The sequence below is a fragment of the Rhinolophus sinicus genome, chromosome 1 (assembly GCF_057876585.1).
Source record: "Rhinolophus sinicus isolate RSI-liver-muscle chromosome 1, RSI-T2T, whole genome shotgun sequence".
Classification (NCBI taxonomy): Eukaryota; Metazoa; Chordata; class Mammalia; order Chiroptera; family Rhinolophidae; genus Rhinolophus; species Rhinolophus sinicus.
Window position 1 is genome coordinate 9,850,651 of NC_142501.1, and position 23,489 is coordinate 9,874,139.

Consider the following 23,489-nt stretch of genomic DNA (forward strand, 5'->3'; position numbering starts at 1 on the left):
CAGGTCCCTCTTGTTGCTGAGAATGATCCTGAGGCGGCCCGAGGCCACACTTAGGCGCTTCCTTAGTTCAGTAAAACTCACTGAGTATTTCTCGAGGCCTGTTTGGTGCCAGGGCCAGCGCCACTTGGAACCCCAGGCCAGAGCCCATACTGAGCGCTCTCAAACCCTTCCTGACTGCAGGCACAGAGCACTGAACCATCGTCTTCTGGGTTCATATGACCACTGGGAACCTGAGCCTCCAAATCACTTGGCCTCTCTGATGCCAACTCCTCCATCTGTAAAACCGAGGGTGATCATTCTTGCCCTGCCCACTTCAAATTAGTCACCGAATCAGCAAGGCCCGTCCCCAGCCGTCCCCTTCCCAATGCTCGCTGTGCTGGGTTCATCTTCCCTGACATCTGTCTCCCAAGTGGGACTAAGAGCTCATGGGCAGGAGAGGTACACAGCAAGTGCTCAACAAGAGCGCCCTGCCTTGCCCTGGGCCTGCCCAACGAGCTCACTGTCCCTTCCAGGCGCATGCTCTGGAACCGGACTGCCCGGTTCTGACCCTGGCTCTGCCTTCCTGCACAGTCTTGGGCAGGTTACTTTCTGTGCCGCCTTTTCTCATCTACACAACAAGAGTTCAATAAAAATCCACGTCAAGTGCCTAGCACATAGTAAGCACCGATAAGTTTGAGCTCTTCTTACTGCTGTTGCTATTCCCCAACCTGGCAGAAGGTAGCGAGCCTTTGCAGGAGAGGAACGTTGGAACAAAAGCTCGGAGGAGAGCCCTGGCAGGGCGGGGACCCCAGTGGGAGCTGTCCTGTCTCAGAGCAACAAGGAGCAGAGTGAGGGGCTCAGCAAGTGGAGCCCAGGCAGAGCTGGAGCCTGATGGGGGGTGGGCGGGCTGGGAAATGCTGCCCCGCTTCCTGGGGCTCCAGGGAAAGGAGGGAAGAACGTGAGGCAATCTGGGAACCTCCCTAGAGGAACCCTCACATATTCCAGGAGTTGCACCCAGCCTCAGGGACCTGGGTCTCCCATCTGAGTGTGCGAATGTGGCGAGGGATGGGCCAGAGGCTTCCTGGTAGCCAGTTCATGGTGGATGAGGAAGGCTGAGGCTGATGCAGACGCAGGATGGCAGCAAGACCAGCCCGCCCTGGGCCTCCTCTGCCTGTGCTGACTTGCAGCCTTTCAGCCAGCCGTGGCCATGCCCTGCCTGGAAGGTCCCGGCTGGGCAAGTTTTCATCCTTTCCTCCCTCTTTCCACTTCTCTTTGGTTCCTTTTCACTTGGGCTTCTGCTTGGAAGGCTGATGGGTGAGGGAGGGAAGCAAACCCCACAATCCAGCCATGACCTCAGCGTTGGGGCTCCTGGCGAGAGAGAGGACAGGTGCTCCCTGGAGACTGCAGGCTGTGACTGTGGAGCTGACCAGGCAGGAGCAGCCTCCCTAGTGCAGACAACCTGACAGCTGTCACCGGGGTGCTGGTGACAGGAGGCTCCCAGGGAGCTCTCCGTGGTCCTGAGCTCGCCTGCGCTGACCAGGCTCCTAGCTCGGCCCTGGGGGCGCCTGCCAGAAGCCTAACCCTGGCCCCTGCCAGCCTCTTCTGTGGTTCAGCGGCTGCTGTCCTCATGCCCACTTTTCCTGTCCACCACCTCCTGGCCCCATTCCTCACCTGCCTCATGACACTGATCCCTCAGCTCTGCGAACTCCTCCAATGGGGAGAAGGGGCCAGGTGTGGTCGGTGTCCAGCAGCAAATACATCCAATACCTAGTAGTGCTCAGAGCACTCTTGGAATGTCAATGAGGGTAAATCTCAGATGTCATCCAGCCCACCGTCAGTCTCCACTCCCGGAATCCGCCCGTCTAAAACCCACAGCCTGGGAGAAACCAGATGGACCCTCACCACCTCTCCAAGAGTTCATCTGCTTGAAAGGGCATCTTGATTTTGAGCTGAAGTCCACCTCCCTGTGCCCACCTTCCACCCCCACCCCAGTCCTGCCACATGTGACCTGAGGGCTCTGCCCATCTCCATGAAGAAAGCAGGAGGGGTATCTCTGCAGCCAACTCTGCCATGCCCAGCAGCTCCTGAGACACAGGGTAGGCCAGTGGTTACAATGTCAGAACTGAAAACTGCCTCTGACCTTGCAAATTATTCCACCTCTCCATGCCTCAGTTTCCCCCTCCATAAAATGGACGTATAGCAGTCCCTATCTAATAGGGTTGTTGTTAGAATCAAATTCACAACAAGGACCTGTAACCGGGCCTAAGCATACAGTAGGTGTTCAGTAAATATTGGCTTCCAGTATTACTGGAAGTCAGGAGGATTTGGTTTGAATCCCAGTGCTGTAAGTTACTAGCTGTGTGGCCTTAAGCAAGTTACTTAGCCTCTCTGAGCCTCAGTCTTCAGGTATAGACAGGTATAGACAGAAGACATCATCCTCTCCTTTACAGTCCAGTGGGAGACCTGGATGAGCCGAGGTGTCAAAGCATCCTTCATGGAGCACAGCACTCGGTAGATGCTCTAAACATGCCTGTTTCTTTCCTTCCATTTGGGTTTCCTGCCAGATGAGCAAATGCAGATGACCCAACTGAACATGCCAGGCCTGGCTCCTGGCCAGCTTTGTTGAAGGACTGGGTCAGTTTGTGGTCACTTACCACTCATTGACTGACACCCTCCCCCCTACGGGGCATTTCTCAGTGACTCATCAGGCTTTCCAAACCTGAGCCCAGAACCCAGGGAATCTGGAGCCCCACGGAGGCTCCAGACTCCTCTCCCAGGGTCTGAAGGGTCCTCGAGTAAGAATATTGTCCAAACCTTCGCCCCAGGCCAGTGCCCCTGCCAAGTGCCCATCTGGCTTCTGCTTGTCCAATTCTTAGTGCCGCCCATTCCCAGCCCTTTAGGCTGCTAGAAATTCTTCCTTCTATTGGCCTGAGTCAGTCTCCCTTGAGTTTCTGCTTTTGCTTCCGGGTCCTTCCTTGGGGCTAAGCAGAGCAAGTCAGCATCTTAGGAGTCAGAAGACAGTGACCGTGACCTCTATACTACCCCCATCTCTGGGACTAAATAAGTGTCCTTCCAATGTGAAGTTCCATGATCCCACATGGAGAGACAGACAGTGGGGGTGGCTAAGAACACACAGATTCTGGAGTTCTGGCAAGATGCATGGAACAACGGACACTGTGTTTATTTCTTCACTTCTCATCATTGTATTCATTCCTTTGGTGCAGATCCATCAGGCAGGGCTCCAAAGGTCAAGCCTACATGCAGGGGTCACTCTACAGCCAATGCATTATCCAGGCTACTGGTGGACATTTACTGAGACCTTGCTGCATGCCAGACACTACTGCTGCTGTGAGAGTGGGAGAGAAATTAGGGGCTGATTCATCAGGACAACCCTGGAGGAATGCACTTATGTCTACACTTTGTAAATGAGGAAATGGGGGCTTGGAGAGGTGAAGCTACTCGCTTAGCCACACGGGACTAGTGAGAATGAAACAGATGGAAACCAAGATCTCCCCAGGCACCCTGCATTGCTGACAAGTAGACTGGGAGCCCAGCAGGACTGCAGATTTTGGGGTCCTGCCGCAGGCGAAACATGAATGGCCTCACTGTGCGAGGGTCTGGTGTAGCAGGACCCCCAGTCCCCAGGAATTCTGCTTCCCTGACACTCCCACAGACAGGGAGTTGGCTTGCAGGGCCAGGCTTGGTCAAGGACTCCATCTGTTTCAGGTGACCAGAGTCCTGGCAAGCCCTGCTCACCATGAGGCAGGTCGGACCTGTGGCTGCTCCCGGCCACAGACAAGAAAACCAAGGCCCAGAGTAGAGAGGTGGAGCTACACTGGGGAACAGTTCTTAGACCAGCCAGGCAGTGTTGCAGGAAGACAGGGCACCTGTGCCACCAGAGTACCCACCTGCCTGGGTACAGGGCTCTGCTGGCTCAGATCCAGGGTGTGGGCTGGCTGAATGCTCAGTACAACACCCATGGCCAGAAGCCCTTTCCATGGGGAACCCCACCCCTCCCTCTGCTCCAGAACCAGCTCCTGTGCGCCCTGGCTCTGTCCTTCCTCCAAACCCCTCCCCACTGCATCCGATCCCAGCTCCTGCCAGCTGCCTGTGAACTTTCCCACAGAGTAGTGATCACATGCCCGGAAAGTTGGTTCCCAAGGCTGGGACCTGCCCTCGATCCCTGGGGCCTGCTCCCCTTTCTCCACCAGTCACTGGCCCATCCAAGATATCAGCTTCTGGTCCCCAGAGGCCCGTGGGCAGTGAAGATATAGAACATTTCCACCATCCCAGAATGTACTATGCACAACACTGAAGGGTAAACAGATTAATTATCCTCAGGAACCAGCCAAAAGGGTGGCTGTACTCAGAAGCCTGCAGTGGCTCCGTCCAGCACTGAGGTTCATGGCTGTTGTGACCCTGGCCTTTCGATGTACCCCCATCTTGCTTTATTCAAATGAATGCAATGGTCACCACTTATCACACACTTAAATATGTGCCAGCTGTCAGCTGGGGGTTTTACATATACTTAATCCTCATAACCATCCTTGGAGGTAGGAATTGTTATCCCCATTTTACAGATGAGGAAACTGAGGCTCTGAATATACCGCAACTTGCAGAGCATTCCTCTGCTTACCTGCGCAAAGCCACTGCTCTCCAGGGCCTGCAACCCACACAGCTTCCACTTAGAGGGGGTGGGGCAGAGTGCAGGTGAGGCTGGCCTCAGCCCCAGGCCACTGAAGGTTCTGAGCAGAAGGAGAGGGTCAGTCTGTGCCTCAGGGTGACCAACCTGTTAGATTCCAAAGCTGTCCAGTAGCATGCTCTGTGGTGGCAGAAACATCTAGGCCTGCGTTGGCCAACACACCAATCACTCGTAGCTGCCTGTGGCTCCGACGCACTTGAAATTGACTGGGCGGCTGAGGAACTACCTTATAATTTAAATAAAATGTTGGTTTTAACAGCCACATGTGGCTAGCAGCTACCGAATTGGACCAAGTAGGTTTAGATGAGACTGGGGCGATGGGAGGCAGGGGGCTGGGTCCACTGCACCAGGCCTGCAGGACTGGGGTGGGCAGGATGTTGGGGAGACAGGGGGATGAGCTGAGGGAGGACGCTCTGTGGAGCATAGCCGTGTGCTGGGGACCAAGGAGCAGCCCTGGTGGCCCAGCCTGAGCCATGGGCAGAGTGAGGTCCTCGTTACATACTGGGTGATGGAGGGAGCAGAGGGAAGGACACAGCCCTGGGGGAGCAGCCTGACATCCCAGACTGGCAAGCGACGGCTGGAGTGGGGAACTGATAAAGCTCTGTGGGTGAGTGGAGCGAGATCGGCCCTAAGCATGGGAGCTGGGGTGTAGCAGGGAGCAAGGTGGGGGGAAGAGGTCCCCATGGAGCTCCGTCAGGGGGGTGGGGGGGGCATGTGTTGGGAAACCCCCAGTGTGGTGCAGCGAAGTGGGGGGAGGGTGTCCTGAGTCTGGCGAGGGGCACGTGGGGTAGCAAGGATACTCTCCACACCTTAGGGGCTGTTTGGACAGAAGTTTGCAGCCAAATGCTCTAGTTGGGCAGAGCTGGGTGGGGCTGGGCAGGGCTGGGCAGCAGTGGGCCAGGAACATTCCTCCCAGGAGATGGCGCCGCCATCATCACCACCTTCGTCATGGCAGTGGGCACTTACTGAGTGGCCCGGGTGCCAGACACTGCACTTGCCTTACTCCCTTTATCCTCCCAGTGACCGGGCAGTGAGGAGATGGCCACAGGGTGCTGAGGGACCTGCCTGAGACTCAGCGGGCAGCAGCAGCACGCACACCACACACACTGCTGGGGTCCTCGCTCCGGACTTCCACACAAGGTCTAGGCGGCTGCCTTCAGCCTTGCCCAGAGCAAGGGCCCCTCTCACGTCTACCCTGGTCTCTAGCAGGGGACCGTGGGCCTGCCGTTTGCAAGTCCCCTGCAGAACTGACCTCACACAACCCCCCTAGGCCCTTGAGGGGCCTTCTCCACCTGTGACTGTGAGCCCTCACAGGCAGCGCTCCATCAGGCTAAGCTGCAGTGATTTACAACCAATCTCAGAAAGGCAGGGGTTTTCCTCTGAAAGGCCGAGGGAGTCCAGGGGCCCTTCCTTCCCCCCCCCCCCCCGCCGCGCCCAGATACCAACGGGCACAGATCACCCTGGACAGGGCCCCGTGTTGGGTCGCCACAGCTTAAAGAGGGTCAGCAGCTCTACAAGGCCGGGAAACCTGCAGGTGAGGCCTGAAGTCCCTCAGGGGACCTGGCTGCTGCTCCAGACTACAGACCCCACACCAGGCTGGCCCCTGCCCACTGTGCTGCCTCTTGTCCACACGCTCCTCCTCCCCAATGTCCATCTCCCTCCTGCCCCTTATTATTTTTACCCCAGCCCTGCTGGCCCGGAACTCAGAGAAGATCAGGGAAGGCTCCCACACCAGCTGCACCCACCACCCCTGGGGTTTCTGTTGACTTTCTGTTTGCCTGACCCTGGCCTCTAGCCAGCGGCCTAGCTGCATGGCCTGGGGATACCCCAACCTCACGCCCACATGGGGAAAGGAGGGCAGGTCAGCCGCCCTCTGCAGCATGCACAAAGGGCTTCAGCTTCCTTCTCTGATTTTACCGATATCAACCCCCCTTACTATGGCAGAGTCCAAGTGACCAGCCTGGCTTGCCCTGAGGGTGGCAGCGCTGTGTCCGACCCTGACCTGGGGCTTTCCGCTCCCCACCGCTCCACTCTGCCTCAGTCCCTGCCTGGCCCCTGCCTGGGTCCCTCCAGGCCCACTCTCCCCTCACCTGACCTGGTACCCGCCTCAGCACCCCAGGGTGGCACGCCACAGGTCAGGCACAGTGTCTCGTTCCAGTTGCTACACTGCACTCCCAGCCCTTTATGGCTCCCTGGCAGCTGTCTCCTCCCTGGAGGCTGTCCCCCGCCCCCAGGCCCAGTGCAGGCAGCAGTTAGGTGGCTATGTGGGGAGCCGACCTTGGCCTGGCCTGGTGCCAGCTCTGCCCTTCACCTGGGCTGGTTTCCTGGCTCCACCTCTTCCTAACTAGGCTGCTTCCCCTCCCTGGGCCTCAGTCTCCTCGTTTGTACAACGGGGTAACCAGGCAGCACTGAGAGACGTTCCACCAGCCGGAGCCACTCCTTGATGCCAGGTGTCCGGGAGGCGGGAGTGCTTGCGATTTCCATCCACAGGTGAGGGCCCGTCAGTGCCCGGTGCTCGGTGACCCGCAGGCCTATGTCCCCTTGGAGACTCGCCTGCTCCCTCCCTGGGCAGAAGGTCACCATAAACTGTACCCTGACTCCGAAGGGGCTACTGGACATTTTCAGTGGGACACAGATGAAAAACAGAGGACCGAGTACGTGTGAAAGAGCTGGAAGTAAACTCTCCACCGGTGGGGTCCACAGTCTGAATCCTGACTGCTGTTCTCCTGCACATGGGCCGTGGGCTCAGCAGCCCTGTGGGGTGGGCGCATTCAGGGCGAGGGGCTCTGAGAGGCTGGACTGTGTGTGGCTGACCACAGACGAGAAATTGGGGGGCCCAGAGGAGACCCCCCAAACAGCTCTTGCACTGCCTGGCTCCGTGTGCACTGTTAGCAAGGCATTCATTCCTATGTTTGGAATTACCCTCTCCAGGGTCCTCCTAAGAGAGTGAAGACAAATCTGGCTCAGAAGAGGACTGCGTGCTAGAGCTGTGAACATTCATGCTGCTGGAGGGCGGGGGTGGGGGTGGGTGCACTGGGGGTCTTTAAACACGCTGTCCCATATTCCAGGGTCTCCCTCTCCCTTCCTTCACACCCCACCTTAGCCCTTGCCTCATGTGGGGGGCTGTCCTCAACCCCAGCCTGCTCAGGAGCCCCCATCAGCCTGGAGAGAAGCTCCCCGTTGCCCTGTCTGCCTGCTCCATAGGCTGCGAGTGCCTGAGTCCTGCTCCTGGAGCCCAACACACAGTGGATGAAGGGCATACCCTTGGGCAGTTCCCACTACCCTCTGTGCCTCAGTGTCTCCATCCGTCAGATGGGAAAATGTCCACCCAGTGGGGTTGTTGAAGGTCCAAGTGAGGAGAGTTGAGAAGACACCCAGCGTGGGGGGACCCCCCCCCAAGAGCACAGGGACCTGGTCATCTCTGTAGGCAGAGCTTGGCTGGGACCCATAGCTGGGAGGGGCAGGGGTGGCTTAGGGTGCCAGGAGGGAGAAGGAAGGAGAGAGAGAGACCCGGGTCCAGCTAGAGAAGAGCAGCATGACCCTGTAATAATTAATTGAGCAGATGATTAATCATTAACAGAGCTTCTGATTAGAAAAAGTAGAAGAACCCAGCTTCTTCCAATTCATAAATAGGGACACGCTGCCAGTCCTTGGGCAAATGTTGACGGAGTCAAGCCCCATGTACACTTATCGCTCATATCCTTATGGAACCCGAAGGCCCCTGTAGCGGGGGCTTGCTGCTCCCTGCCCACCTCCCAGCCACTCAGTCTCCAGACCCGAATAATCCACCCTGCCCTGACCGGAGAGGAGAAGGCGGTGCCCCCCTTATGCTCATGTGGGTAACAGCAGCGGCCTCCCTGCGGGGCTGGGGCCAGGAGAAGGGCCCAGCCCCGCTCTGCCTTAGTGTACACATCTGTGGGATGAAGATCAGAACACCCACACCTCTCGGGCTCACTACCGTGTTTCCCCAAAAATAAGACCGGGTCGCGTATTAATTTTTGCTCCAAAAGACGCATTAGGGCGTATTTTCAGGGGATGTCTTAGTTTTTCATGTACAACAATCTACATGTATTCAAATACAGTCAAGTCATCTTCTTCTGGAACATCGTCATAACGTACTAAATGCATCCGTCTGGCTGACGATCTTACCTGGGGCTTGTTTTCGGGGTAGGTCTTATTTTGGGGGAAACACAGTATGAGGAAAAGCAAGGCCAGTGAGGCTGGGGCTGGGTGCTTCCTACCTCTCCAAGAATGGAAACTCATTTCTGGGCCCAGGCCTTGTGTGATGCCCCCAGCCCCAATCTCAGGAGGCAGAGGGGGGCGGGGCACTGGGATGGGGCAGCAGCTCCCTGGAATCTGGACTCACAGGGAGCTGAATTCCAATCCTGCGCTGGCCCCTCCTCCAATCCCTATGTAATCGGGTTACTTAATATCACCAGGCCTCAAAGCCCCCGTCTGCAATGTGGGACGTCCCAGCCCCTTACTTCATGCGGATAACATGGGTAACATCCGAAGACTCTTGCTGGACACAGACCAGTCCTCTGAGCTGAACTGAGGCTTGTGCCCCCATCTCCACACTGCCTCACCGTGTGCCTGGTGGGGGCACGGCAAGCCCTGTCAGCACCTCCCTCCAAAATGCTCCTAGGACCTAACCCCACCCCCTCCTCACTGGTCTCCCTCCTGCCCCCCTTTTTTTTCCTGTCTTTAAATTCTTAATTTTTGAACAAGGGGCCCTGCGTTTTCATTTGGCACTGGGCCCCACAAATTCTGTCACTGCAAAGTCCCCATCAGGCCACGTTCCCCCTCTCAATGCTCCCGCCATGACCCTCCTCCCCGCTCCACACTCAGAATGAAATCCAAACTGCTCTGTGCCCACAGGCCCTGCCAAGCTAGTCTCTGCCTTTGCTCCACTTGGTCCTAGCCACAGTCCCTGCCTTTCTGTCCCTCCCACACCCCAGGTTCACCTGTCTCAGGGTCCTCGCACTGGCTGTTCCCTCCATCTGACTGGCCGCCTGCTCGGCGAGACCTCCCTGACCAGCCAGCTAAAGTGGCCGTCCCCTCCCCAGGTCATCTGTTCCACAGCACTCCTCACTGGGGAAGCTGTCTGTCTCACTGTTTATGTGTTAGTGGTCTGCCTCTCCCACCCACATCCTGCTCACTGCGAATGTCAACAACAGGAAAGAGGGTTTCGTGCGAGTGTGGGCCTTGGTCACTGGTCACCACTGCTCCCCACCCCCAGGACAAAGCCAGGCTCAGATAAGCAGCGCCATAAAGAGCTGTTGAATGACAACAGAATTCTTATGAAAAGTGATGACAGATTCTGAGTGACAAGTATTGTCTAGTTTGAGGGTGCCTGGGGCAGCAGTCCTGGCCAGTGCATGCCCACACCTAGCAGGGCGCTCTCCCGTTTCAGTGGCCCAGAGAAAGCCCGGTTCCCCAGCTCTGCTGAGTTCAGCACGGGGCTGCCCTGGCCGTGCCAGCCCCTCCCACCAGGCTTGCCTGTCCTCCAGGGACAATATACAAAGGGCCACTTCAGCGTGGTGCCTCAGCGCCATCTCCAGCCCAGACGGTGGGGGAAGGGAGCGGAGGGCATGCCCCACCCCTCCTCTGTCCTCATGAGGCCTCTGCTAGCACAGGGCCAACAAATGGTGGGAAGGGCTTTGTTCCACGTGTTGCACCCAGTGGGGTGCCCCCCTCCAGAATGCAGGCAGGGGTAGGTCCCTGCACACCTAGGCAGCAGTAGAGCGGCACTCCATGGGCACCTCCCTTTGTGTACAGGGCGGCAGGTGGCAGGTGCACCTGTGCCCTGGAAAGGCCCAAGTGCCAGCTGGGGTAAGGGAGAGAGAGGACCAGACCCAGTGGCAGGGAGGGCCCAGAGGGCCACAGGGAGGGCAGGGGCCTGGGCTCTAGAGTCAGTTCCCATCCTGCCTGGGACCCTCCGCTGCAAAACAAGGCACAAAGAACCGGCTCAAACACTTGTTGCAACAACGGGAACAAGTAACCCGTGACCTGAGCCTGGCACCGTGACCTTGCCTGACGCTCAGACAATTTCGGGCATTCCCAAAGTTCCTCCTTCTGGGCCCCATCAGTGATGTGACCATCCACCCAGCCGCCCAGGCCACGAACCACCCTAATGCCCTCTCTCACCGACCTGGCACACCTATCACCAAGCCCTGTTTTTCCACGCATGATACTTCTCAAATCCCACCCCTCTCCCAGTGCCACTGTCCCACACCGGTTGTGCCACCATCAACGCTCACCTGGACAACAGCAGCAGCCTTCCTGAGGGACTCCCAGCCTGGTTCCCATGAACCAAATAAAAGCCGCATCGGACACTGCCCCTCCCAGCTTGGAATCACTGTCCTCAGGATAAAGTCCAAACCCTCTAGGAAGCTACAAGTTTGTGTGTGATCTTACACCACTCCCCTGTCCCCATGCCTGTCCCCAAAGGAGTCGGCTGGACCGCATGCCCCTCCTCCAGAGCCCCCGACCCCAGGCTTTGGAAAGACCCTGCCTGGCCTGCCCCTCAGGGCCCTTCACTCCACACAGGGGCTGTTCGGCAGGACTCTCCTGGGTCCCCAACCAGACACAAAGGAGGTGTCAACCTTGGTTTGTTGAATGAATAAATGACCCTCCCCCAAATCCACATACCTGCATCTTTCCGTCAATGCTGTTGGGCTCTCAGGCCTGGTCTGGGGCTTGGAAAAGTGGCCACAGCTCCTAGTCCTGCCTGCAGTGCAACCTGGGCTTGCACACTCCAATAAGCTGGTTCAGCTACATGAATTCTCAGGGTCCCTTCCAGTGAGGTGGCAGTGGTAGAGAGGGGAGACAGGAAATGACTCCAGCCTTCAGAGTCCTCTGAGCAACATGATGGCCGATGGCCGGGAGGAGGCACGGGAAGGAAGAGGGTGGGAAATGAAGTGAAGGCTTCGAGTGGGTTAGGAGTCTCCCCACCGCAGCTGTGTGCCTGGCACGCAGTAGGTGCTCAACGAGCCACTGCTGAGTGCAGGAAGGGGCTTGAACTCTGGCTCTGCCACCCCAGCTCTGGGACCCCCGGCAAGAACCCGACCCTTCCCCAGACTGTTTGCAGAGGCATAAAAGGGGAGGCTGGTAAGACCCGCCTGCAGGGTCCTCACCTGCAGGGTCCTCGGAGGGATTTGGGGAGGTGATGAGGCTGCACCTGGCCCAGAGCCTGGAACCTGAGCACCACAATTAACCTCCTGCTGGGAGTGGTCCTCATGGGGCAGGGGCACAGCTGTTTGGCTCTGCGGCTCTGGGCACCTGCGGAGCCTCCCTGGAGCTGGAACAATAAGCCCTTTCTCTTTCCCTCCCCAGTTACTCTCCATCCACCCCTGCCTTCAAGAGCCACAGCCCCCTTGCGTCAGGACCTGTTTCCACTGGGGACACTCAGTAAGCCCTCAACAAGTGGCAGGGGACACGATGTAGGGCTGCAGGGGACACCACGTAGGGCTGCAGGCGCTGGGACCCCACTCCTTAGTACCTTGGGAGCGGACAATGTGTTCTGGCTCCGCTAATTACTTAGTCCTTCCCAACTGCTGGATCCAGTGTTCCAAAACAGGCCTCAAGGGTTCAAACATGCCACCCACTATGGAGATACAGCAGCGACAAAACCATCACCACAAAATGAGGTCATTCCAGGAGTCAGGTGGCCCGAGTCCCAGTCTCAGCAATGTCACTAACTTCCTGGGAGACCCTGGGCACCAAGTCCTATGCTCCATCTCACCTCATCCTCACAACCCCATTTCACAGATGAGGAAACTGAGGCTCGGAGAGGGGCCCCGACCTGCCCAAGGTCAGGCACCAGCAGGCTGTGAGGAGGGCCCTCACCCGGCCAAGCTCAGCAGAGATCACGAACACCCATGGCTGCCAGTAAGGCTCAAGATCTCCCCTCCCTCTCTGCACCTCTGGGGCACAGGACTTGCTCTTTGGCTCGAGCCGACCCCAGCGTTCCATTTCCAGAAGGCTCCCAGTCTAGGTTTGCTGCTCCATTTCCCTCTTGAAGCTTCTCTGGTCTGAGTCAAGGCGTTCTACTTTCTAGGCATTGTGTTCTGGTGTCTGGGCCCCAAGTTTTCCTCTCATAGAAAGTTCTGCACCCTGGGATCTCCAGCCTGCCGCATTCTGTGTTCTTCGGCCCGGGCCTGGCACCTGGTAGGTGCCCCATTAATACTTGCTGAATAAATTAACCAGGCATGCCCAAGGTACCAGTAAGATTACACGTGGGCACCGTCTAAGGAACGTGCATTCGTATGTGACAGAGCTGTGTGCATTTGCGGGAATGAGCCCAAAACATACTCATGGAAACACAGACATAGTCATACCCTGAAGTGGGCACCTCTGTGCCCCTGGCACCGAGCCCAGCCCCTGGCACATAGTAGGCACTCAGTGAAGAATTGCTGAATGAATGAATGAGTCCTCTGTACCAGGTAGTGTCAGGGGCCATGGGGGAGACAGAGATTGAGTTCCAACCCAGGGTCAGGGCTCCGTTGTGATTACAAACACCATTAGCACAGGGAGAACTTGACCATGTTATAGGAGGGCTGCCAGAAAGGCGCCTCAAGGAAGTCGGTAAGGAAGGCAGTCAACAGAGAAGCACAGCCGCTGGGCACCGGGGATGGAGGTGAGGCCAGCACTGGCTGGGAGGGTTATGTGGGAACGCGAGGGCCACATGCAGAGAACAGCCATGGCCCCAAGGCTGGAACGTGGGGTGTAGGGGGAGTCTCATAAGGCTGGTTCAGCGCCATAGGAAGAACGTTAGAGGTATGGATGGAATTCGAAAGGAAACTGCATCCCAGTAGCCCCAGGCCCAGACGCTCATTGACCCAATTTCTGGGCATGAGAAAAACACAAGCTGTTTGCCACAGGTACACCTGTTCTGGGCAACTCCCAGTGGTGAGACCCCACCGCCAGTGCCTCTGGAGGCCGCACACAAGCAGTGACCCCAAAATTAAACAAATGGGGAGTTGGCTGTTCTCAAGGCACCCTTTTTCCCCCCTCTCTCCTTTAGAATATAACTTCCTCCTTCTGGTTGTAAAGGTTTGTCATACATTCTAGAATATCTGGAAATCACAGCAAAAGAAACAGGGCAGTATCACGTACCACCCTGCCACCCCGGGCTAACACTTCGGCCTAACACACTGCACTCTCACACATTTTTTTTTCCTGCGTACCTTTCTGCTGGGATGAACTATAGACATGGATTTCCTGCCAGCTTTTGGGCAACATGCATTTTCTCTAAGGAGCGTTGTCCTCCACCCTGGAGGACTAAAGTGCCACCTGAGCCCTGGGGACTTCGCTGTTTCGGCTCCTTCCCCTCCCTCCGAGACCTGACTTGGATCCTGTTGAGAAACCTCCAGCTTGGAACAGAAGTGGGGGGCAGGGATGCAGCACTACACCCCGGGCTCTCCTCCTACGCACTGCACTACGAAGGGAACCCATGGCCACTCTCCAGGGCACTTTGGGTCAGTCCCCAGCACCCCGGGCCTCAAATGTTCCCTTTGTGAATTGGGTGGGTTCAGCTGGCCACATAGTCTCAAGGCTGGCTCTCGCTTGCATGAGGTGACAGCCACCTGAGCTGGGCTGCACCTTACAGTTGCTTCTGGGAGGTCCCTTGGTCTTTAGCAGAAGCCCCTCCCTTTGTCATCCAGACAGGAAGCCCTACTGCTGGCCCGAGTCACCTCTATCCAAGTGCTCCTGACCCAGTCCTTTCTTCACTCCACGGGCATGTCCTACCAGGCTCTCAACACACCTGCCCTGCCTGCAAGGTTCTCACCATCACATGGAGACAGACAGGCAGAAATCCCCGGCAAGGAGGGTCAGCCTCACCCTTGGGGTGAGGGTCAGGCTTGGTTTCCAGAAGGGTCTTAACAGATGAGCCAGGTGAGGAGGGGAAGGGCATTCCAGACAGAGAGCTAGTACATGCAAAGCTCAGTGCCTGGATTTCTAGTCTGGGTAGAGTGCTAGTGCAATGCCCCTCCCCACATGCCAATGTCAGGAGGCAGTGGCCTGGGTATCTGTCACCTTCCCGCCAGTGGTGGGTACAGGGCCACTGCCCATGCTCACATGTGGCCCCAAACATGTCTGACAGCGGTAACATGCCAGGCCCCAGAACCAGCCTGAGGAAGCCTGGTCCCTGGACACCCCTGGGAGTGGGGGGGTCTGCCTGGGTGCCCTTTGGGGCCAGTTGCCCTGTTGCTTAGTGATTCTAACAGTATCCCTGTTCTGGCTGCACAGCCAGAACCCACCTGCTAGGTTCCCCTGACCTTTCTGGCAGTAGCAGAGCCTCACCCTCTCTGCTCTTCACCTTGGCCAAGCAGCGTGTGACCTTGGATGGGTCACCCACACTCTATGGGCCTCCGCTTAAAGACCAAAGACCATCCTGGACTGTTCCAAGGACCAGATGGGGCCAAACCATATGCGACGCCTGAGCTCACGCCTGGCTCTGCCCCCACTGGCCACGTGGGCTCCCCAACCCCTACCTATGGATACCAGAGCTCCCAACACTGTCGCTGCATTTATGTCGCCCCCAGGCCTAGGCAGAGGTTCTCTTCTCACCACAGCTCCCTACAGAAGCAGGGTGCCCTCAGGTGCAGGTCTGACAAAGGACACGGACACAGATGGAAGAGGAGGGACACACCTCCGAGCCACGTGAGAACTGAAGGGAGATTATGGGTAGGCAAGCGCTGTGTAAACAGCAGGCTCTGCACGGGCTCATGGTGCTTTCATCCTCAGGCAGGCTCTGCCCCACAGAATCACCTCCTGACTGTGTGACCCTGGCAAGTCACCTCCTCTGTCTGGGACTCAGTTTCCATACAGTGAAACAAGAACTACTTTGGCACCACTGCCCACAACTCATGAAATACTGAAATGAAATCATGCAGGAAAGCGCTAGCAGCTTATTGGGAAGGCACCTTCTCGATTTTTCACCTAAACCAGCGAATCTGTTTTGTTTCCAGAAGTGGCCCTCACCTGCCACTCTCACAGTCACTTAAGATAATATTTACCGAATGCCTTCCCCGTGTCAGGCACAGTTTCCCAGCGCGAGCCGTGTGCCCAGCCTGGGAACCCAACCCTTACCCTGTCTCAGGAGCTCTCCCTGTTCCCCTTCCCTGGCCACCATCATTCACCAGCCACAATTCATCCAGGTAGCAAAAGGAGGGCAGCCAGGAGGGATTTATCCAAAGCATTAAGCAAATTCTGGGGCACCCATGGCCAGCAGGGACCTTTTCCCCAGAGGAGATAACAGCAGCAGGTGCCTGGATAAAAGCTATGGGCATGGGGGTGGGGCAGCAGGGTGTGTGCAGAGAGCTGGGGGTTGGGGGAGCAGGGAGCAGAGGCCAAGAACGCAAACAGGGCTGGGTCACAGGATCTGTGTGCAGGGTCTCATAAGGCAGCCTGGCCTCCAGGGGCTGGGCAGTGGTTCTTGCCCACAGGCCTCTGAATCCCCAGGGCAGCATTTTAAAACCTGGCTTCCACCCTCCCTCCCAGGGTGGGATTCTGACTCAGCAGGGTGGGTGGGGATTAGCAAATTGGTACTTTCCCCAAGCCTCTCAAGTGAGGCTGAGCAGGGCTTCCCGAGGCAGGGCCCCAGGACTATGGGAGGGGTGTGGCACCAGGACCCCAAGGAGGGTGGCCTGGAGGCCCTGACATGGGTGAAGTTGCTGTCTCAGGCATCCAAGCCTGAGAGTAGTCCCCTCTGGTTGACCCAGGGGGCCTACATAGGCAGCCCCACCAGGCTCTGGGGTCCTACAGGCTGGATATAATCCCAGCCCTGCCACTTCCCAGCCCTGAGCCCTGGGTCCCAGGCCCTCTCAAACTGCCAAATGGGGATAAACAACAGTACCTACCTCTAGGGAAGTTAGGAGGCATCACTGGGGTAATGCAGACAAAGTGCTTGGCCCAACGCCCAGCACATAGTAAGTGCTCGATACATAGTAAGTGCTCGATAAATAGCAACAAATTATTACGACTTGGAGGTCGGGTGGGGAGAACAGCCTGGAAAGTCATCCATCACAGGTCTCTGTCAACCACAGCCCTGGAGCCCGCCTCTGGCTGCACCCCCACCCCACCCCCCCATTGCTCAGACCGGGATCTGTGCTGTTCCTTCTGGGAAGTTCCCAGCCTGCCTGCCCAGGAGGGCAGCTGGATGGCAGGCCTTAAGGAGACCCCAGTGGGGCCGGGGCCTTCCAGGTCCTGGCTGACAACCTGCCACCCCACCTCTGGGGGAAATTCCAAAACCTTGAGCCTAGTAAACTTTAAATTTGTAAAACAGCACAGTAATTAGGTGTGTGAAGGATTCCTATTATTCCATTTACATATTAATAAAAAGATGAAATTAAGTGAGGAATTTCCATTCCAACAGGGAAATTTCCATTTCAGGCAGTGAAAGGAAAACTATTTTGGGACACTGTTAACTTCCTGGATTACGGGCAAGGCCTTGGGCCCCCTTGTGGGCCCCATTCAAGACCATGGGAGGGTGGTCCACTACCCTTCCACCAGTCCTGCTTCCAGCCTGTGGGAGGTCCCAGCCCCTCCTTAAGCCTCGCTTTCCCCTTCTGAGAGATGGGCACAGGCAGGGTACCTGCGACCACCGTGCTGTAGCCTGAGGCTGCCCTCTGAAGGGTAAATCTCCTTCATGAGGGATGGGCAAGGAGCAGGAATGGACAGAAGTGCCGGACTGCTCCCTAGGGCTGAGAATCATTCTTTCACTCACTCATGCATTTGAGCTCCAGTAGGTAGGCCTGTGGAACTCACAGCCTAGCAATAACAAACACACTAAAGAAACAGGGATGGTGCTCTGTGAGCCCACAGCAAGGAGACCAGGACTCACACAGGCTTCTCTGCATGAACTCTGCTCAAGCGAAGATGTAAAGGCTGGGCCAGCGCTAACAAGACACTGTGCCTCAACGTCCTCATCCGCGAAGGGGGTTATCACGGTACCTGTTAGGGGTTGCTATAGAGATGCAAGTAATGTTAGCTATTACTATGTTCATGGGCAGGTGCATGAGAGGGGCTCTAAGCTGGGGCCACAACAGAAGGGGGAGGAGGGGCTGTTTGATGTGGGGTGGGTGACCGGGATCATGGAAGAAGCTTTTAATGGGTGACAGAGTTTCAGAGGACAGAGAAAGGGGTGAGTGAAAGAGACATTCAGGCAGAGGGAACAGCATAAGCAAAAGAATAGAATCTGGGGTTTGGGACTTGTTTGGACCACATCTCAGAGCTCTGTTCAGCTAAAGCTTCAGGTCCAGCAGGACCATTCTATGCAGAACCCCAAGGCCAGGCCAAGGTCAAGGGGAGTCCCTAGGAGAAGAGGCTAAAGAGTGAAGCAGGGTCAGAAGTGTGGAGCCCCAGGAAAGGAAGACACCAGCCCTCTGTTCCCTCTGCTCTCAGTCCTACCTTGGGTACTTATTCAGGGTAGTCTCTGGCCCCGCCTTCAGCCTGTCTGGCACCTGGCCCTGCAAGGCCCTCTCAGCTACAGTACGGCCTGGCAGCTCCCCAAGTCCATCTGACCGACAATCCTTTTCCTCCTTGTTCAACCATCATATATTAAGCACCTACTGAATGCCTGGGTGCTGAAGCTGGTGTGTACCCACTCCCATTTTGAGATCGTTAAGCTGTGAGCAGCTTGAAATGGGCCCTGCTGCAAAGATTTACACCACAGAAATTGGCCAACACTGCTGATCAGAGAGCCAGGTGCCAGCATACCACTGCCCCCTGGCCAAGCTATGCACAAAGAAAGGCAGGCATCTGCCCATGGGGACTCACACATGGACGGAAGACACCGGGATATGGACCACGCATGCACTGGGACAGGCTGTGTAGTCTCCGAGGAGGCGGGGCTAGCAATCAGGAGGTTCATTCTGGAAGGACAGCAGCGAATGCCCACCAGAAACTGAACCAAGTTGTTCAAAGAGCAACTGTGTACGTCGCTGCCATTTTAGACACAAGGAAACTGAGGCACAGAGAGGCAGAGTCACTAGTCCATAGTCACACAGTAAGAAGTATCAGGGTCAGGATTCGAACCAGGGCCACTGGATCTGGAATCCTTCCTTTTTCACTTCTGCATTTAACTGCCTCATGACACAATTATTGTGACTTTCCTCCTGCCCCCAAGCAGCCAGCACAGGGCTGGGTAGACCATGGGTGTCAGTGATATCTGCTACCCAACTAGATTCTAATCTCCTGAGGGCGGGGCTCGCATCCTCTCCACCTGGCTGCTCAGCACAGTGCCCGTCCTCGGAGGACAATGTGTTTGGGACATTGACCTGAATGTCTGAAGAAACTTCTAGAAGGGAGCCCTGGTCGCCCTGCACCACTAGAGCTGGCTGGGGTGGGGGTGGGGGCACCATGCAGTATGGGGAACAAAGAGGCTTTGGCCTTGGGAAGCAGAACGGGGTCCCTTGAATGCCATGGCTGGGGGCCAGAAGGTGGTGAGGGCCTAGAGGGGCAAGAGGCTGTGCCGACCACCCTGTCCCCCGCCACTCCTCTCTGCTTCTGTCTTCTCCTACAAGGACTTGGCCACTCAGTTCCCCCAGCCTTCGGCTCTCTCCGGGTCACATCCAGCCCTCACATGATCCTCACTACCAGCCTGTGAAGTGAGCCTGGCCTGCCAGCTGGCATCGCTGTCTCTGTTTTACAGGTAAAAATACCAACGCAGCAGCCACTCATTTCCCGAGTACTTCTCAGGTGCGGGGCACCCTACACGCATTATCTCCTGCAGTTCTCTCCACAACTATGGAAGATTGTCCCCATTTGACAGATGTGGAAACTGAGGCTCAGAGAGCAGACTGCCTGAGACAGTCCCACTACCACAGAAAACGGATCACCAGTGTAGGTCCAGCAGCCCTGACCACATCAGGGGCACTAGAAAGACCCTCAGAAGGGAAGTCGCTGAGCCAGCCAGCGTCACTCTCAGCCCTGTCAGGACTGAGTGCCAGCTCTCCAGTGTGGCCTACCACCTGTCTCCACCTGCCTCCTTCCCTTTGGCCTTGGCTCCCATCTTCCTCTGGCTTCTCTTTTTGTCCACTTGGCAGTGCATCACCACTCCTCATCTTCATCTCTCAACATATACCAGGCACCCCCTCTCTGAGCTTTTGCTCATGCTACTCCCTTGAGCAGAACGCCCTTCCCACTTTCTCTACCAAGTGAACAAACTCTTCCAGCTTCCTGTTATCATCTCTTCCAGCAAGTTCTCTCTCCCCCCTGGCTGACAGCCCCTCTTTCAAACTTTCCTAGGACCCTGTACCTATCTCCCTAGCGTTAAGAAGCGTTAAGTACTCCATAGAGTTGCCAACTGGGCTGGTGGGGTGGGTCTTGCTCCTTCATCCATCCTCTCGGTTGGCCCCAAGCCTGGATCTTTAGTAACTGCCCCTGGTGGTGACACACCAGTGCCCACAACGCCCCCATCAAGGCAGATCCTGACTGGTGTCCCAAGAGTAAAGTGGAGTGCTCTGGGGATGAGGAGAGTGCAAAGTCTAGAGGACCATGAGGGGGTCTCAGTGGGGTAGTGTTGCTGCCCACACCCCTTCTGGGGCATCTTCCAGGGCTAGGAGAGTCAATCGACCTCAGGCCACCAAGGTTGGCCGAGACCCATCTCGGCTTCTCCTGGCACCTCAGCTCAGGCACACCCCACTACCCCCATACACCCAGGCTCGCTCCTCTCCCCACCTCCAGTTCCAGAACTCACTATTTGCAGATATTTATAGCGCCCTCCCCCAGCCAGATTCCCTCCCCCGTCCTGGGCAGTGCAGTGGAAAAGGCGGGAGCCTCCCCCCTAAGGGTTGGGGGTTATCTCCCAACTCCCCTGTGCTTGGTCCCCACAGGCAGCCACAGTCCGGTCCCTACACCCTCCCAGCACCGAGACTGCGCCTGGGCCGCAGCCACACCGCCGCAGCCGGGGGTCGGGGGGTGGGGAACGCAGGCGCTGAGGCCTCCCACCTCCCGCCCTGCACCGGAGGTTTGTGGGGGACGCAGCGCACAAAGCAGGGCTCGAGTCCCGTGGCTCTGCCCCCCACCACCACCCCGGGCCGGGGAAGTGGGGTGGGAGGGAAGAGGATCTGCCCTCCAGGGCCAGGGAAAGCTCCGCTGGGCAGCCGGTTGGGGGAGGGGGCGCCAGAACCCCTGCATCCTGCCCCCATCTCGGCCCCCCACCCAACCCCCCCAGCCTCACTAGGTGCTCCCGCCCCTGGCCCCAAAGGTCACACTCCGGGAGGGGGCGGTGGGAGCCTTGACTGGGGGCGCCGGGAGCGCGGAGGAGGCGGCGCAGAGATGGAGGCGGAGGGCTGGGAGTGCGGGATGGAGGGGCTGCGGCGCAGGCCCCCAGGACGCCAGGGTCAACTCACCCATCGCCCGCTGGGTCTCAGCAGCGGCGGCAGCAGCGGCGGCGGCGGCTCCGCGGCCCCCGGGGCCCCCGGCGGGGAGATGCTGGCGTCCGCCGCAGCCTCTCGCCCCATCCCGGGCTCCGGCGGCGGCGGCTGCGGCGGGCGCCCGGCATCGCAGGCTGCGCGGCCCCGGCCCGGCCCCGATCCCCGCCCCCCGCCCCCACCTCCACCCCGTCCCGCGGGCCCGGCGCGGCTGCCTTGCTGCACCCTGGGGCCGCGGCGGGGGGTCGGCGAGCGGACTGCGCGGGGGAGGGCCCCGCGGGAGGCTTGCGGGGGGTGCGGAGGCGAGGCCCAAGTGCGGCGCGTAGAGGTGCCTGCTCCCGCCCGGCTGGGGCGGCTCCGGCCCCCGCCCCGCCCCCACCGCGCCCCCTCTCTGCCGCCGCCAGCCGGGCTCTGCTAGCGGCGCTGGGCTGGGGGCGCCTCGGACCGCAGTCTGGGGCCGCCGCCGCTCCGCGCCTCCCGCGTGTGCAATCAAATGTGTGTGTGTGAGTGTGTGTGCGCGCCCCTGCCTGTGACCGTGCGTGCGCCGGCCCACGGCCCAGCGCGTTCTGTGCGGTGGTGTGTGCGCGATGGGAGGTGGGGCAGGTCAGACTGTGTACGTCTGGCGTGTGCATGGGTCTGAGTGTCCACTGCTGTGTGTGCATCTGTGTTTTGTAGTGTGCATGGGTCTGTGTGACCTAGAGTGTGCCACCGGGTCTGTTCCTGTGTGTGCATGACTGTGCACATCCGCGTGTACCTTGCCCATGATTGTGTGCACACATCTGTGACCGTGTGCAGCGGTTGTGACGATGTGTACACGCATCTGTGACAGTATAGTGAGGCGTGGTTTTATACCGCAGTGCGTGCATAACCCCGGGCCTCTTTCCGTGTCTACACAGGTCTGTGTGTCCATGTACACACCCGGCCAGTGTACACCCACCTATGGTCCCTGGGACTTCGCCCACCTGTATCCTTCCGACCCCCACCATCTATGCATATACCCAAAGCCACTGTGGGCTTGCTCTGTCCCATGCCTGGCCTCGTTACTCCCAGGCATAAACCTTCCCGCCCTGCTCCCCTCAGCTGTGACCCGAAGCCCGCCAGCCTTGCTCACCTTGAGCTTAGTGTCCTGCCACTCTGCCTGCAGCGGTTCTGCCGCCATTTCAAACTCTAGCCCTTAATGTTCTTGCTCATGGCTCCCAGGCGCGGCCTCCTCGGGCTTCCTGCTCTTCCAGGGGTTCCTTCTGCTCTGAGGGCATCGGTGGAGTGGTGACTTCCACCCAAGTGTGCAAGGCATCCTGGGTATTCATCAAGCACCACTGTGGGCCATGGGCAGAGGGGCGCAAGGCAGGGCAGGGAGACCCCTCAAGGCTGGGTCTCAGCAAATGTCCTCAAGGGCAGACTGGGCCTTTGCTGGGCCTTTGGAGCCTGGGCTGGTCTTCCTGAGCCAGGTGTCCACTGCCTACCTTCATCCTTGCCAAGCAGCCAGAGTGACCCTTCGCCAGCATTCATCTGCGCAGGTCCATCTCCCTGAATCCTCCATGGACACTAAGTATTTTAGGCTTTGCTGCCCAGTTTCTGTCTCAACTAACTCCACTCTGCCACGATAGCATAAAATCAACAGTAGAAAATATGTAAAGGAATGAGCATGGCTGTATTCCAATAAAACTTTATTTATGGACACTAAAATGTGAATTTCATGTATTTTTCACATGTCACAAAATATTATTCTTTTCTTTTTCCCCAACCATTTGAAAATGTAAAAACTATTCCTAGCTGATACTGCTCTAAGCACATCCCTGTATACCATCCTCACGACTCACCTGCTTCAGGTACTCAGACATTTCCCCCAGATCCCATCCATTCTATCCCCAAAATGTCAGCCTTTTCTTCTCCCCCACCTGCTCCTCCAGCAGGCTCTTTCCACCTCCCACGGAAACCTCACTACTGCTCACACATACTCATCTCTATCTCTCCATGCCTCTGCCTGGGGACTCCTGCCATCTGGAAAGGGCCATCAGAGACCCTGTCCTTGCCCCTGACTTCCCCCAGCCTCCAGCAGCAGCTTGGGCTCCCCTCAGCCTATGAGAGAAGCAGTGTTCCAGGTCTGGCTCCCCCAGCGGATTTGTTCTGGTCGTCTCAGAAACCTCAATGCTGGCCCCTGAAGGGGTTCAGAATGAGCCTCCCCAAAACATGCCACTTTGGCATGTGGTCAATTTTGACTGAACACAATCAACACCCAATAGACTCTAGAAAAACTTTTACCTTTTCCTTAATTACCTAATATATATATATATATTATATATAATGTATATACATTATATATTATATATATATATATATATATATATATATATATATATATATATATAAAACACGAGGTCTGACAAGTTTGTGAACTTGTTGCAACAATGTTGCTAACCTTTTTTGAT

At 57.3% G+C, this 23,489-nt stretch overlaps 1 protein-coding gene across 4 annotated transcripts in view; it reads right to left on the minus strand.

The window, feature by feature from the left end:
- The window catches only part of MGAT3 (beta-1,4-mannosyl-glycoprotein 4-beta-N-acetylglucosaminyltransferase), a 31,932-nt gene extending 9,742 nt beyond the window's left edge, over window positions 1–22,190 (minus strand). The window contains exon 1 of one of the 4 annotated variants that reach the window (XM_074326418.2): window positions 22,172–22,190. The gene's annotated coding sequence lies outside the window, so the exon portion shown is untranslated. Of the gene's footprint in view, window positions 1–10,941; window positions 11,006–11,332; window positions 11,516–21,039; window positions 21,233–22,171 lie in introns of those variants that run through there. The other 3 variants (XM_074326417.2, XM_019734537.3, XM_019734538.3) reach the window with 3 other exon arrangements.
- Window positions 22,191–23,489: the final 1,299 nt, after the last annotated feature.